The 15,840-nt window shown below is 46.1% G+C and overlaps 1 pseudogene; it reads right to left on the bottom strand.

Annotated features, from left to right (window-relative positions):
• Positions 1-312: 312 nt before the first annotated feature.
• LOC136678586 (hemicentin-1-like) overlaps positions 313-15,840 on the bottom strand; it is a 35,478-nt pseudogene continuing 19,950 nt past the window's right edge.

The raw sequence follows: 15,840 nt of genomic DNA, 5'->3' as shown, positions 1-15,840 counted from the left end.
AATGTGGAGACGGAGCTGAGGAGGGGTCAGTAGGGGAATGTGGAGACGGAGTTGAGGAGGGGTCAGTAGGGGAATGTGGAGACGGAGTTGAGGAGGGGTCAGTAGGGGAATGTGGAGATGGAGCTGAGGAGGGGTCAGTAGGGGAATGTGGAGACGGAGCTGAGGAGGGGTCAGTAGGGGAATGTGTAGACGGAGCTGAGGAGGGGTCAGTAGGGGAATGTGTAGACGGAGCTGAGGAGGGGTCAGTAGGGGAATGTGAGATGGAGCTGAGGAGTTGTCAGTAGGGGAATGTGGAGATGGAAGAGAGGAGGGTTAGAAGGGGAATGTAGAGACAGAGATGTAAATGATGAATATACTTTGATGAGTGATGCGACCATGTTGTGAGAGTGTTGTTGCTTCTACTCTGAGCCGTACAAGTCCAGAATGATTTAGTGATCTTGTAGTGAAAATAATGCCCCGTCCGTCTTGACTTTTGATGCCAAAATGCTGACCTTTGACCTCACCAATTTGCTCCAGGATGGTGAAGGACGTTCTCTCTTGCAGAAACCCAGCCTCGGAAAAGGCGGAAAGGCGAATCACATTGTGTTGAGCTGGAATTCCCAACGGAAGAGTTAGAAGCTTATACTGAAGTATAAGTGGAACACCAGCAGCACAGTTTGGGGAACAGGGTTTATAACAGGTTCTGTGGGGGAGAAAAACGGTTTCACAGAGAGGAAAACTGACTGTTGGTTGTACGTAAACATCCAAACGTTCTGGTGAGGATTCCATGCACTCACTCCACAGTTTTGCGGTAAGAATTTAATGCTTATGCTGGAAACGACTGTGATATTGTAGGACTTCTGTTCTAGTCGTGGATAATAATAAATACCATGTCTGAACACAGTCTCTCATAAACATACTTGGCACCAGAGCACAGTCAATGAACAACTTTTTTTTTGTTCTAAGGCAAAATATTTTGATTCTGGTTGTTAGTTGGATCAGACGGTGAGCAAAGCTGCCAGACTCACCTGGTAGGCCCAAATGTATAGTTAGGGCTTTCAATCAAAGGCTGGTGGAGGACTCTGTCCAGAAGGAATTCAATTCTCACCTCAGAGAGAACTTCCCACATGTTCTAGAGGAGGTAGGGGACAGTCCGAGTGGTCCCTACTCAAGACCTCCATTGTGCAAGCAGGTGCATATAGTTCTGGTAAAATCTTCCAAAGGAATGTGATGAGGAGGAGCTGAACCAAAACAAAGCTCTAAATTTACCTGTGAATCTACGTCCCCACCCTCACCTACGGTCATGACTTTGGTTAGTGACACAAAGAACGCGATCATGGAAACAAGCTTGTTTTATATTGAAGTAACAAGTGCAGTAACACTGGTCTAACCCAGCGTGGTGCTGTAGAGGGTTGGTCCATTATCTTGCTCTTGTTTTCAATACATTTTTTCACTCTGTGTTGCTCTCCTCTGTAATGCGTGACGGCACAGCTTTTAAATTCTGTTTTACTAATAACACAAATCTAGCACAGTCCTCATTGACCGTGGTTGTTGGGTGTGATGCTGGTGCAGTGGTGTTTTTTTTTTTTAAATTTGAGAAGCATATATGTGTATGATAACCTTTATTATGTTTCACTAATTGTCAGTTTCTGTATTTTCTGATGCTGTATCCAGCGCACACGAGAACATAGAGACCATACAGAGCCCTGATTACCAGGGGGTTTTCACACATTTCTGCTGCTGTTGGTGATGATAACGATATGATAAATGAAGATATTAAAAGATCATTTTTGTTTGAACAGATTTTCACTGGAAGGTTTAGAAGTTTATATGTTTATAGTTTAGGTGTTTATATGTTTGGCGGCACGATGGCGAAGCAGGTAGGTGTCGCAGTCACACATCTCCAGGGGCCTGGAGGTTGTGGGTTCGATTCCCGCTCCGGGTGACTGTCTGTGAGGAGTGTGGTGTGTTCTCTGTGTCTGCGTGGGTTTCCTCCGGGTGACTGTCTGTGAGGAGTGTGGTGTGTTCTCTGTGTCTGCGTGGGTTTCCTCCGGGTGACTGTCTGTGAGGAGTGTGGTGTGTTCTCTCTGTGTCTGCGTGGGTTTCCTCCGGGTGACTGTCTGTGAGGAGTGTGGTGTGTTCTCGGTGTCTGCGTGGGTTTCCTCCGGGTGACTGTCTGTGAGGAGTGTGGTGTGTTCTCCCTGTGTCTGCGTGGGTTTCCTCCGGGTGACTGTCTGTGAGGAGTGTGGTGTGTTCTCTCTGTGTCTGCGTGGGTTTCCTCCGGGTGACTGTCTGTGAGGAGTGTGGTGTGTTCTCTCTGTGTCTGCGTGGGTTTCCTCCGGGTGACTGTCTGTGAGGAGTGTGGTGTGTTCTCTCTGTGTCTGCGTGGGTTTCCTCCGGGTGACTGTCTGTGGGGAGTGTGGTGTGTTCTCTCTGTGTCTGTGTGGGTTTCCTCCGGGTGACTGTCTGTGAGGAGTGTGGTGTGTTCTCTGTGTCTGCATGGGTTTCCTCCGGGTGACTGTCTGTGGGGAGTGTGGTGTGTTCTCTCTGTGTCTGTGTGGGTTTCCTCCGGGTGACTGTCTGTGAGGAGTGTGGTGTGTTCTCTGTGTCTGCATGGGTTTCCTCCGGGTGACTGTCTGTGAGGAGTGTGGTGTGTTCTCCCTGTGTCTGCGTGGGTTTCCTCCGGGTGACTGTCTGTGAGGAGTGTGGTGTGTTCTCCCTGTGTCTGTGTGGGTTTCCTCCGGGTGACTGTCTGTGAGGAGTGTGGTGTGTTCTCCCTGTGTCTGTGTGGGTTTCCTCCGGGTGACTGTCTGTGAGGAGTGTGGTGTGTTCTCTCTGTGTCTGTGTGGGTTTCCTCCGGGTGACTGTCTGTGAGGAGTGTGGTGTGTTCTCTCTGTGTCTGCGTGGGTTTCCTCCGGGTGCTCCGATTTCCTCCCACAGTCCAAAAACACACGTTGGTAGGTGGATTGGTGACTCAAAAGTGTCCGTAGGTGTGAGTGTGTGAGTGAATGTGCATCTGTGTGTCTGTGTTGCCCTGTGAAGGACTGGCGCCCCCTCTAGGGTGTATTCCCGCCTTGCGCCCAATGATTCCAGGTAGGCTCTGGACCCACCGCGACCCTGAACTGGATAAGGGTTACAGACAATGAATGAATGAATGTTTATATGTTCCTATTTCACACGTTTATATATTTACAGTTAAAATAGCAGTAAATTACATTCACTATTCCATAGTAAGGGTCCAGATCCAGTTACCTGTCAAAGTGAGAGCTGTTTATCTGTTTACTCAGTGTTATTTTGGTAAATAAAGCAGGACTTACCCAGGACTGCCTCCTCTCTCATAACTGGCAGGACATGGAGTGTCCAAACACTGATAGCTCCCCCGTGTGTTAAAGCACATCTGGCTTGGTCCACAGTGCACCTTCTGCTCAGTACATTCATCAACATCTGGAAGAAGAATTTTGACTAATTCTTTTAAGCTGAAAAGTTTTGACTTCATCTCATTTTCAAAACCAGAGATTTTAATGAAACTAATTAAATAAATCTATACAATATCAATGTGATTACTTCATATGATGATGTATTTAATGTCTGCACCAATACTCTGTTATTAATGCAGATATTAGGGGTCTCACCTTGGCAGTTTCGACCGTTTGGTAAAATCCGAAATCCCGTTGGACAGAAACACTGGAAACTTCCATCTGTGTTTCTGCACTGATGCTGACACGGCTTTCTGACCACACACTCGTCAACATCTGTCCAGAGTAAAAAGAGGAAACTCTGGCAGGGGTTTTATGTGGTTGCAATAACTACAGAGAAGGACTGGATGATAGCACATACTGAATAGCACATCTGGAAAGTGTATTGCATTTTAGAACAGCACAGCTGACTCACACTCACCTACACATATGTGGTTTTTAAGGATGAATCCTGGGGCACAGCTGTGCATTGTTTGCTGAATTGGACCCTGGCTTTCAGACTGTGTCCTGGTCAAGAACGGCCGGTTCTGAGTGGAAAGGAGTTGTGGACGCAGTCTGGTCCAGGGCCGTTTTCTGTTTGTCGAGATTCTCCCTCTGTCCAAACTGGCACAGGAACCTCCGTCTCCAAGCAGCACCGAACCGACTGGACACACGCAGCGGAAACTTCCCGGGACGTTTCGACACAGATGCGCACACGGACTTGGAATCTGAACACATTCATCAATATCTGACCAGCACAGACAAACGTTTGGCCCTCACACACACACACACACACACTGATATCTACAGAACATTACTGTATTCATGTGTTATCAAAATTCATCAAAGCTGTAAATAAAATGCAAAATTCAATTCACTTCAGACATTCTACATTTTTTATTAAATCAATTAATCATAAATAAATAAATAGATAATTCATTACAATAAATGAATGTAAATATATTTTCTTGTGTCTGTTTTTTGTGTCATTCCTGAACAGAAATAATCTTGAAAATGAAATCGGATTCCAGAAATGTGAACAGGACAAACATTTATCGGCGGTCATTGATTTTATTATCTCACCTGCACATGGTCGTCCCACCCCCTGAGACCGGAAGCCTCTCGGACACACACACACAAAACCCCCGTGTGTGTTCTGACAAATCTGTGTGTATCGGCATGAGTGACTTCCATCCTCACACTCGTCTATATCTACAACACGCATGATTTAATAATCAGTAATTAATGATAATCATTCATTCATTATCTGTAATCCTTATCCAATTCAGGGTTGCGGTGGTTCCAGAGCCTACCTGGAATCATTGGCGGGGAATACACCCTACAGGGGGCGCCTGTCCATCACAGGGCAACACAGACACACACACACACTCACACCTACGAACACTTTTGAGTCGCCAATCCACCTACCAACGTGTGTTTTTGGACTGTAGGAGGAAACCGGAGCACCCGGAGGAAACCCACGCAGACACAGGGAGAACACACCACACTCCTCACAGACAGTCACCCGGAGGAAACCCACGCAGACACAGGGAGAACACACCACACTCCTCACAGACAGTCACCCGGAGGAAACCCACACAGACACAGAGAGAACACACCACACTCCTCACAGACAGTCACCCGGAGGAAACCCACGCAGACACAGGGAGAACACACCACACTCCTCACAGACAGTCACCCGGAGGAAACCCACGCAGACACAGGGAGAACACACCACACTCCTCACAGACAGTCACCCGGAGGAAACCCACGCAGACACAGGGAGAACACACCACACTCCTCACAGACAGTCACCCGGAGGAAACCCACGCAGACACAGGGAGAACACACCACACTCCTCACAGACAGTCACCCGGAGCGGAAATCGAACCCACAACCTCCAGGCCCCTGGAGCTGTGTGACTGCGACACTACCTGCTGTGCCACCGTGCCGCCCTAATGTTAATCAGTAATAATTAATATTGATGATGACTGACCTGAGCACACGCCGCTCTCTGATTGGATGGTTCCAGATGGACAGATTTCAAAACACTGATATCCACCATCTGTGTTTCTACAATCCTGATTACCTGCACACACACTCTGTAAACACTCATTTATATCTGCCCACACACACACACACACACACACACACACACAAGTGCATAATTTCAATAAAATATGTCTATATAATAAATCAGTTGATAATGATAATAATAACAATGATAAGAATAATACAAAAGTTACTAATAAAAACAACAACTATTATAATATAGAAAAGTTTCTTAAAACCCATTTCTGGGTCCAGGTTTTTTAATAATGTCCAGAGAGAAACTGACCAATGCAGCGATGTCCGTGTGGTTTAAATCCACTTCGACACACACAGCGAAATGATCCGAGTGTGTTCACACACTGGTGTTGACACGGAGAAACTGAGGACTCTACACACTCGTCCACATCTGGTCATAAAAACAATATTATTACAGTTTTTCTGAGCTGTGACCCATCCTCAGAGCAAAAGTATCAAGGGATAAATAACATTTAACCAATTAATCACTTGTTTAAAAAATAATAAAAAAAAAAACTATTCACCTTTAGCACACATCTCATATCTGATGCTAAATAAATTCTCACTCAGAAAAACACATTCAGCCCCTGCTGCACTGTGAGGCCAAACACAGGTAACAAAGGGTTAACACAACTGTTGTCCCTTTTAACACACAGCAGGTGAAACCCCTACACTCCTGGGTCCTTTCAGTAAGTGGCAGGACATGTGCAGTGTATAAAGGAGATTCAAAATCCACAAGTTCTGATCATCAGAATATTCAGGAAACACTTCAGTGCTTTAATTATTGAACAGAACACTACTTTATTCTACATTAACTCACCTCATCTCATCTCATCTCATCATCTTTTCCGCTTGTCGCAGTGGCTGCGGGGCGAGCAAAGAAGCCCAGACGTCTCTGTCCCGCACAACATCCACCAATCCCTCCTGGGGGATCCCCAGGCTTTCCCAGGCCAGCCGGGAGATATAATCCCTCCAGCGTGTCCTGGGTCTACCCCGGGGCCTCCTTCCAGTTGGACGTGCCTGGTATACCTCCAAACCACATCAACTGACTCCTGTCAACACGAAGGAGCAGCGACTCTACTCCGAGCTCCTCCCTAGTCACTGAGCTCCTCGCCCGATCACGGAGAGTACGCCCAGCAACACGTTGGAGAAAGCTCATTTCGGCCACTTCTATCCGCGATCTCATTCTTTCGGTCATTGCCCAGAGCTCATGACCATAGGTGAGAGTGGGGACGTAGACTGACGGGTAAATTGAGAGGTCGATACAGTGACAGTGCGGGACAGTAAGTACTGGAGATGCTGTAAGTCTTGCAGCTTTCCCTACCTTTGGATCCAACTCACCACCAGATGGTGATCAGTTGACAGCTCAGCCCCTCTCTTTGCCCGAGTGTCCAAAACATGGCCTCAGGTCAGAAGACACGCCCACAAAGTCTCTGACCTTTGACCCAGAGTGCTCTGGTACCAAGTACACTTATGAGCAATCTTATGGTGTCTGTTATGGACAAAGCATGACCACTCAGGTTCAGATCAGGAAGTCGTTCCTTCCAATCACTCCTCTCCAGGATTCCCAGTCAATGCCAGTGTGAGCATTGAAGTCCCCCAGCAAAACAATTGAGTCAGTGCATGGAATCCTCTCTAGAACTCCCCTCACTGCCTCCAAGAATGCTGAACACTCTGAGCTGCTGTTCGGGGCATGCACACCCAGAACAGTCCAAGTTTTCCTCTCTGCAAGCCGGAGCCGCATTGAGGCGGCCCTCTCGTTTACTGAGACAAACTCCAGCTGTACAGGCGCCAGCCGGGGACTTGTGAGTATCCCCACATCCGCCCGGCACCTCTCACCTTGTGCAACTCCTGAGTAGGAGAGAGACCACCCCTATCGAGGAGTTTGGTTCCAGAGCCTACACTGTGTGTGGAGATGAGCAAAACTATATCTAGCTGGTATCTCTCAACCTCACACACCATCTCTGGCTCTTTCCCCTCCCCAGTGAAGTTACAATCACATGCCAAGAACAAGTTTCCGCTGACAAGTGCCATGATGCCAGGGGCCTATTCACCTCACTCTGTGCCCGATTGGCATTGCACCGCACCCCTAGTCTGGATCTTGCGGGTGGTGAGCCCACATGATCCTCCCACGTTGCCATTTCAAGCTGAGCCCAGTCGGGTTACGTGGGCTGCCTGGCCACCAGGCGCTCGCCGTCGGACTCTACCCCCAGGCCTGGTTCCAAGGGTAGGTCCTGGTAACCCTCTCCCGGGCAGGGTACACTGAGTCTTAATGTTTGTACTCATAGGGATGCTTCTTGGATCATGTTTGTCTGGATCCTCACTCCAGACCTTTTCACCATGGGAGACCCTACTGGGAGCTAACAGCTCCCAACGTCATAGCCCTGGAGGTCATGAGACCACACAAGCCCTTCCACCACGACAAGGCCCTGGTCCAGGAAGGGCTATGTTAATCCATTTCATCTCCAGGACTTTTATTGTGTTCTTTTATTCTCCACAGTTGTATAATGAAAGATTACAGAGATCCCCCTCTCCTTCCGGAGAAGAGAATGTAATGAACCTTTAGGGAACACAACTGGACTCTAACACCACTGTCTGTACCTTTAAAGATACACTACACTGTTTGTAGCTTTAAAGATACACTACACAGTTTGTAGCTTTAGTGACAGTGATGTACCCACACTACACCTTTTTGAGAGTTCATTCTTATGAAGAACGAATGACTGTGTATTGTAAATGCAATTAAATATATTACAGTTCATATATTTCTGTTTTTATGCTGGTTTGTAGGATACATTTAAATACTTCAAAACCCTAGCTTTCATAAATAAAAAAAGGCAACATTCATGAATATTGATTTTCTACCTTCTGCATCGAGAAAGCAGTGTTTTCTGTTTGATTCTGTAGTGTTTAGTGAAAGTGTAAAACTTGAATAAGATTGTAACAACATCATCGACAACAACAACAGTAACATGGTGGAATAAGTAATGACTGACCTTCACAACTGTCTCCCTTTGAACTGGGTTTGAATCCTGTGCCACACTGCGCCTCACAGCGATACCGACCCACAGTGTTTACACAGCGCTGCATCCAGTGACACGAGTGTGACCCCTGCACACACTCATCTATATCTGAAACAACACACACAAATAAAGTCCTTAAAAAGCCCATTGCTCAAGTTTGTGAATGTATCATTTTCCAAAACTCCCCTTGAAGAAAGACTGAAACATCAGCTGAAACATCACTCTGCACTTTAAGTACGTTAGCATCAGTGGCGGATGCTGGTCTTTCAAGGAGGGGAAGCTCAATTTCGGCCTACATCATAAAATGTGTCGGTTTATTTATACGTAAATTCTACCCTCCGTTCCTTTTCAAGAAAACGATCTGTGCCCCTGTCGTACCAACAAGGCGTCTTTTCCAGGGACTTGACTAGTGTCCTCTCAGTGGCCAGCAGAGCTAGGCTGCTTAAACGGCCTTGGCCGTTTGTGTGTCCGCCTGTGCTCCCACGGATCTTTACACCAAAGGATCGCTGATTCGCTCATTTCGCTGTCAATCAAAAAGGGATTCAGCCTCAGACAGATCATCCAATCATCATGCAGAAGCTGAGCGTCCGGGCCAGCCAAGGCCAGCCCACTGACCCCCAGAGACGCTGAGCGTCCGATAGGCGGGACAAAGCCCAGCATTTATCCAATCACTCGTCTCGTTTTGCTGCACTTCGCTGCTTCGCTATTGAACTCTGTGGACACTCAGCATGATTGAGAGGAAAGCCGCGTCTTTACCAGTGATAAGAAGCTGATTCTGAACAAAAGTTGAGAGCGTTGTAGTGCATATTTATTCAATGACACGTACACACCACAGAATATATTTGATCACTTATTTTTTGACATTTTAGGGGAAGCTGAGTTTCCCTTACAGTCTTAGAGCAATCACCGCTGGTTAGCATGTTACCAGGGTTTGCCCTCTGAAGGTGAAGTGTGTGACATGCTTGAGGTAAAGCGTGTGATGTAATTAATGGTGATTTGTTGGATAGTTTGGTCAGTTTTAGGAGTTTAAGTGTTTGTGTTTGAACGTGAGATTTGTTTGACATGTTTAATGGGTATGTTGTCAACTACTTTGATCATGAGCGTGCACACCCGTGTGCTTGAGGTTGTGTTTAATGTGTTTGCAGTGATCAGACCTTGACAGCTGTTGGAGTTGACAGAGATGCTAAAGCCAGATGGGCAGCTGCAGGTGAAACCCCCGATGACGTTTGAGCAAGAGTGAGAACAGAGTCTAAAGCACATTCATCCTCATCTAAAACAAAAACAAATCATCGTCAATACCATCATAACACTGAGAATTGAATCAGTGTGATTGGATCAGTGTTCACTGCGATTGAATCAGTGTGACTGAATCAGTGTCCACTACAACTGAATCAGTGTGATTGAATCAGTGTCCACTAAAATTGAATCAGTGTGATTGAATCAATGTTCACTGCGATTGAATCAGTGTGACTGAATCAGTGTCCACTGCGACTGAATCAGTGTGACTGAATCAGTGTTCACTAAAATTGAATCAGTGTGATAGAATCAGTGTTCACTGCGATAAAATCAGTGTGACTAAATCAGTGTCCACTAAAATTGAATCAGTGTGATTGAATCAGTGTCCACTACGATTGAATCAGTGTGATAGAATCAGTGTTCACTGCGATTGAATCAGTGTGACTGAATCAGTGTTCACTGCGATTGAATCAGTGTGACTGAATCAGTGTCCACTACAACTGAATCAGTGTGATTGAATCGGTGTCCACTAAAAATGAATCGGTGTGACTGAATCAGTGTCCACTACAACTGAATCAGTATGATTGAATCAGTGTCCACTGCGATTGAATCAGTGTAACTGAATCAGTGTCCACTGCGATTGAATCAGTGTGACTGAATCTATGTGACTGAATCAGTGTCCATTGGGATTGAATCAGTGTCCACTGTGAATCAGTGATGTACCTGCGCAGTACGATGCCTCATCCAGGACAAAGCCTTTGGGGCAGGTTTCTCCACCTCCTTCTGGAACAGAGAAGTGTCCAGATGTTTACAGAGAGCCTCTAAACACAAACATCTAAAATATTTTGTCAACAGTAAACTGTGACCTGGAGCGAGGAGCTGGACTTTTATCTGGAACTGGACGCTAAGGGTGAAGGAGCTATAAACCGAGTTGATATCACTGACTCGTAGGAGCTGCAACAGTGACCCCTGGCGTTCAGGACCACTCTCGTACTTCAGAGAGTGATTACAGCGCACTGTCAGGGGAACAGTGTCCAGCAGGTGGCGCTGAGATGACCAGGAATCTGACCAGGTCCCATCTGGACATATGACTCGTCAAAATCCTAGAAGTTTAGAGACAGGACATACTTCCCATCAGCTTCAGATCTTGCTACATTCCAACACGGCACTGACCGCAGCTTTACCTGTAAATGGAGCTCCGACCCGGACAGAGACGCAGGAATAAAACCATTAATGACCAGGTCCACCACCAGAACACCCTCCGCATCTACACCCCTCACCACATGGGTCAGCTTCAAGATCTCTCCTACACACACACACCAATAGTTCTGTAGTACATTTACTGTGATTTACTGTATTTGTTTGATCAGATACTAAGTCCAGTTTGAGACTGAAACCTGTGTCAAACTCCAGCTGAGACTCAAGTCTGAAAACACCTCCAGAGACAGAGAAACCGTTCTGCGTGTGCTCCGTCTGGAATGCGGTGTTCCAGTAAATTGGTGCAAACATAGAGACAAGAACTCGCATCAAGGGACCTGCGCATCAAAACATTCAGCTTTAAAATGACATCAACAGCAGCAGCGTAACGCGGTCTGAGCAGTGACTGACCGACACTCAGCGGGACGTTCTGAACATGAGCCTTTAACAGGCTGTGGCGCTGATCCGCTTCCTCGGTGACATTCACCTCCAGAAATGCAACTCCAAACTCTCTATCATTAACCACTCCAATCACACTCCCACGGGCTGTGCGAGGAGTCTCTCCTACAGGGAGAGAGGGAGAGAGAGAGAGAGAGAGAGAGAGAGAGAGAGAGAGAGAGAGAGAGAGAAAGATAGATAGAGAGAGAGAGATGGAGAGGGAGAGAGAGATGGAGAGGGAAAGATAGGGAGAGAGGGGGAGAGAGGGAGAGAGAGAGATATGGAGAGGGAAAGATAGGGAGAGAGGGGAGAGGGAGAGAGAGAGATGGAAAGGTAGAGAGAGAGCGAGAGAGATATGGAAAGGTAGAGAGAGAGAGAGAGAGATGGAGAGGGAAAGATAGGGAGAGACAGGGAGGGAGAGAGAGAGAGATGGAGAGGGAAAGAGGGCAAGGGAGAGAGAGAGAGAGAGAGAGAGAGAGAGAGAGAGAGAGATGGAGAGGGAAAGATAGGGAGAGACGGAGAGAGAGAGAGAGAGAGGGGGAGAGAGAGAGATGGAGAGGGAAAGATAGGGAGAGACGGAGAGAGAGAGACAGAGAGAGAGGGGGAGAGAGATGAGTCTCTAATAAGACAATTCATCATTGATTTCAAAGAGTGAAAAAATAATAACCTGAACACAATGGTGTCTGACATTCCCTGACGTCTACATCCGGTCCCTCACAAACTGGGCCTCCATTGGCTGGTGCCGGATTGTTGCAAAATCTAATTCTCTCCTGGAAACCCCGCCCACAGGTCACACTGCACGGCTCCCACTTTTCCCAGTGTGAGAACCCACCTGGAACTGCAGAACCCAAAACAGTGAGATCTGATCAACAGGAACCCTCCACCAAATGTAAACAGAAAACTAAAGAGTAACTGAACCTTGAACTCTTAGAGAAACCGTTCGCTCCACGACTCCAGCTTCACCTTCAGCCACACAGCGGTAAACTCCTGAGTCCCCGCTCTGATACACAAACACATACAAGCAAATCAATCTGCAAATTCCAAACAGTCTAGTCCATCTCTAACCAGCTGTTCTGACTGTGTTCTTTGACTCTAAGTTTAGCAAGAATCCCAGCGTTCCCAAAGTGAGGAATTCAGGTGAGGTCTGCAGTGGGCTGCAATCAATTTCACTTCCAAACTCACCCCTGAAAGCTTTAATGTACTTACTTATTTATAAAGTAAACACTGGAGAGAATCTGTTCTCGGGCCATATCCGTGCAGCAGACGATGTAGACACTGTCCAGTTAAAACGTCAGTTTCTCCGTTACTCACCGTTACACTGTGGATGACCAGAGAGCCGTTGTGAAGAGGGTGGTGTTTCTTGGAGCCCACCAGGGGGCGCTCAACTCTGTGCCACTGCAGAACTGGAGATGGATTTCCTTTAATTGGACAATCCAACATTACTGTTCCACCAGCCGACACGGTCAGAGACACATGGGCTTCACCTCTCAGCACGGGGGGCTCTGTAGAAGGGATCCGGTTAAAACTCGCTATACTCTCGGGACTAGGTTCAGGCTCAGTCTCTCATTTCAGGTTCTGCCGACAGCTGATTGGCTGATTGATTATGATGTTATGATAGAGTGTTAAAGCTGTACCTGTGATTCGGATGATAGAAAGAGCCTTAATGGTTCCCACAGCATTCTCCGCAGAACACATATAAGAACCAGCATTGCTCAGCGAGACGTTCTTGATCAGCAGAGCACTCCGACCAGACTCATCCACCACCGCACCTTCAGCAAAAACAACACCCTTATTCCCTCAGTCGACTGCACACACGAAACACAGCTGTGTATATTTTATTCTACATTCTTCCAAAAAAAAAAAAAAAAAAAAAAACTGGGACATTGTATAAAATGTAAATAGAAACAGAATGCAATAATGTGCTCATCATTAAACATATTTAATTTATAACGGTACATAGACCATATTTCATACGCTTAAATTAAGTTTTTTAAAAAGTTTAATTTAATGCAATTTGAATTTGATGCAACAACATGCTCCAGGAGCGTTTGGGAACTGAGGAGATCGGACGCTCTAGTTCTGAAACTCATTCTCGCTTGTTACAGGACTTCACCTGCTCCACAGTTCGAGGTTCCATTACAGTGTCTGTGTTTCATAAAGCCCTATTGATTTCCACTACAGAAGGCAGTGCCATCTAAGGGCTTGAAGACCACAGTCAGATAATTCCAGTTTTGGGCCTTGTCTCTTTCATATAGAAATGCCTCTGAATTTTTGGAATCTTTGCCTGATATTATGGGCTGTAGATGATGTAATCCCCAGGTTCTTAACTATTTAAAGTTGAGAAACATAATTCTTGAATCATTTCACTGTTTGGCTGTACAGTCTTTCACAGAGTGACCCCCTCCCCATCTTTACTTCTGAAAGACCCTGCTTCTGAGGCACTTTTTAAACTCAGTTATGTCACCGATTGCTCAGAGTTAACCTCGTTTATGTTTGTAGCTTTATCCAACTTTACCAGTCTTTTGTTTCCTGTCCCAATTTTTTATTTTTGTTGCTGGCATCAAATATTTTTCAAAAATCAACCTTTCAAATTTTGACCTTGTCTTAAATATATTTTAAATGATTTGCAAATCACTGCATTTTAAATTAAATTTGTATTTTGCCCAATGTCCCAACTGAACATTAGAAATGCGTGTTATAATCCTATCTCTGAACCTAACACTAATCCAGAATCAGTCCTAACTTTGATCTAATTGTAATCCTGAATCTACCCCTTCTCTGAATCTAATCCTCTAACTGTTTATGTCTGGATACAGAATCTAACCCTAACCCTCTACCTGTGTATGGCTGGCTGTTGATGAACCATGTGACTGAGGGGGACGGAGTTCCTTGGGCATGGCAGGACAGAGATAGGTTCTGTCCAGTTCTCAGGGTCATGTCTCTGGGGATCTCTTTGAACACAGGTTGCGTGTTGACAGTCAGCCGTACGCTGTGCTGAGCTGAGCCAGCGTTGTTGGAGGCTACACACGTGAAAACACCCGTATCTCCAGCCTACAGCAGAGATTTTCAGACAAACATTTTAGCAACAGACTGACCCTAACCTTTCACCTCCAGTTTAACACAACCTCACCGTGACCTTTACTGACCTCTGCCCTTTCAATAATCAGTTCTCCTGACCTCAGCACTGTGAATTTTCCCAGTGAACTGGGCACAGCCCTTCCATCTTTCTCCCAGTGAATGCCTGGCTCCGGAAAACCCTGAGCAGCACATGGCAACAGAGCCTGGAATCCCTGAACAACTGAGACCTCTGACTGACCACCAGGAATGACCGGCAGAGCTGAAACAAAAAAAATATATTACAGCGTAACACATCATGGGACTGAGGGAGAGAGTGAGAGAGTGATACAGACTGAGAGAGAGAGAGAGAGAGAGAGAGAGAGAGAGAGAGATACAGACAGAGAGAGAGTGATACATTCTGAGTGAGAGAGAGAGAGAAATACACACTGAGAGAGAGAGAGAGAGAGATACAGACAGAGAGAGAGAGAGAGATACAGACAGAGAGAGAGAGAGAGATACAGACTGAGTGAGAGTGATACACACTGAGAGAGAGAGAGTGATACTGACAGAGAGAGAGAGAGATACAGACAGAGAGAGAGAGAGAGTGATACAGACAGAGAGAGAGAGAGAGATACAGACAGAGAGAGAGAGAGAGAGAGAGAGATACAGACAGCGAGAGAGAGAGAGAGAGATACAGACAGAGAGAGAGATACAGAGAGAGAGAGAGAGAGAGTGATACAAACTGAGAGAGAGAGAGAGAGATACAGACAGAGAGAGAGAGAGTGATACATTCTGAGTGAGAGAGAGAGAGAGAAATACACAGAGAGAGAGAGAGAGATACAGACAGAGAGAGAGAGAGAGAGATACAGAGAGAGAGAGAGAGAGAGATACAGACAGAGAGAGAGAGAGAGTGATACAGACAGAGAGAGAGAGATACAGACAGAGAGAGAGAGAGAGTGATACAGACAGAGAGAGAGAGATACAGACAGAGAGAGAGAGAGAGAGATACAGACAGAGAGAGAGAGAGAGATACAGACAGAGAGAGAGAGAGAGTGATACAGACAGAGAGAGAGAGATACAGACAGAGAGAGAGAGAGAGTGATACAGACAGAGAGAGAGAGATACAGACAGAGAGAGAGAGAGAGAGATACAGACAGAGAGAGAGTTTAAGTTTAAACGTCCTGGAGAACTTCTGTCAAAACTGGGCTCTGACAGTAAACCAGAGAAAAACTAAAATAATGACATTTCAGAAGAGGTCTAAAAATCAGGGGAACTACAATTTTACAATAAACAACACCAACATTGAACACACTAAAGCTTACACGTATCTGGGGATAACCCTCAGCTCCACGGGAAGTTTCGACTCGGCTGTGAAGGAGCTCAGAGAG

Source organism: Hoplias malabaricus, chromosome Y (genome assembly GCF_029633855.1).
Source record: "Hoplias malabaricus isolate fHopMal1 chromosome Y, fHopMal1.hap1, whole genome shotgun sequence".
Taxonomy (NCBI): domain Eukaryota; kingdom Metazoa; phylum Chordata; class Actinopteri; order Characiformes; family Erythrinidae; genus Hoplias; species Hoplias malabaricus.
This window is presented reverse-complemented; position numbering and strand designations above follow the sequence as displayed.